The sequence below is a fragment of the Sciurus carolinensis genome, chromosome 5 (assembly GCF_902686445.1).
Source record: "Sciurus carolinensis chromosome 5, mSciCar1.2, whole genome shotgun sequence".
In the NCBI taxonomy this organism is placed as follows: Eukaryota; Metazoa; Chordata; class Mammalia; order Rodentia; family Sciuridae; genus Sciurus; species Sciurus carolinensis.
Window position 1 is genome coordinate 84,652,633 of NC_062217.1, and position 1,145 is coordinate 84,653,777.

Below are 1,145 nucleotides of genomic sequence, written 5' to 3' on the forward strand. Positions count from 1 at the left end.
TTTCCACTTTCCCTGTCTTCCTCAACAATTTCCTGGGTGGGCCAGCTCCAAGCTCCTTCCTGTTGTCTATGTTCAGTCCCATGATACACTGCCCTAGTTGCCATATTAATGCTAAATATCCACTAAAGAAAAAATTATAACTCCGCAGACCTCACTAGCACTTCAGTCCAATTGTCTGATAAATTACCATAGACATGGAATGAATCTCAGTGGTGAAAGTGAGTTGCCCAAGGTGGATTCCCAAGGATAAATTCCTGTTTCCTGATTTCATTGCATTTTTTCCCTTGAATTTCAAGAAAGCACCTGGTAAGATCTGGAGGAGAAAAGTAAAATTTCTTTTTTACTTCAAGGTCAAAGTATTTATAAAACTTTCTCTCCTGCTGTCCTTCTGGGGACTCTGCTATCTGAAAAATGTCAAAATGACTCACATCAATTGCCAAGCAGCATGACAGAGATTAGACTGAATTTAAAGGCCAATCTGGCAAATCTGGGATTGACTGTAGGCACCTTGATAGGGGAAAAAAAATCATGAAAAGAAAATCATGAAGGTGTCTGACAATCATAGATAAAATTTCCCAGTGACTGCATATATATCCCAATGTGATATCTAGCAAGAGAGGTTAATAAATGAGCTTTGGGAAAAAAATAGACACCTGCTTTTAGGTGAATCAAAGGACATGATGAAGACCTCACAATAGGATTAATCACCAGAGTACAATGACTGGAGAAAGAAACATTTCTGCAATACTTCCATAGCAAAAGTTTGGGGAAACCTTTTACCATATACGCCAAGTTTTATTCACCAATGGCTATGTTGGCAGCATTGTGACATGCATGCTTCAAAAGCAGTTGGGAAAAGTTTTCAATTAGCAATAATCGCGCCTCGGATAAACCTCATTGGCTACGATACTGCCACTGAGAATGATAAAATTATGGCATTTGCAGGCAAATGGATGAAATTGGAGAATATCATGCTAAGTGAGATAAGCCAATCTCAAAAAAACGAAGGACGAATGATATCGCTAATAAGTGGATGATGATACATAATGGAGGGTGGGAGGGGTTAGTGTTAGGGTTAGAGTTAGGGTTAGGGAGGGGGGCAAGAATGGAGGAAGGAAGGACTGTATAGAGGGAAAAGAGGGGTG

The 1,145-nt window shown here is 39.7% G+C and overlaps 1 pseudogene; it reads right to left on the reverse strand.

Moving 5' to 3' along the window:
- Nucleotides 1-769: 769 nt before the first annotated feature.
- On the reverse strand, nucleotides 770-926 carry LOC124986059 (uncharacterized; annotated as a pseudogene).
- Between the last annotated feature and the right edge of the window lie 219 nt (nucleotides 927-1,145).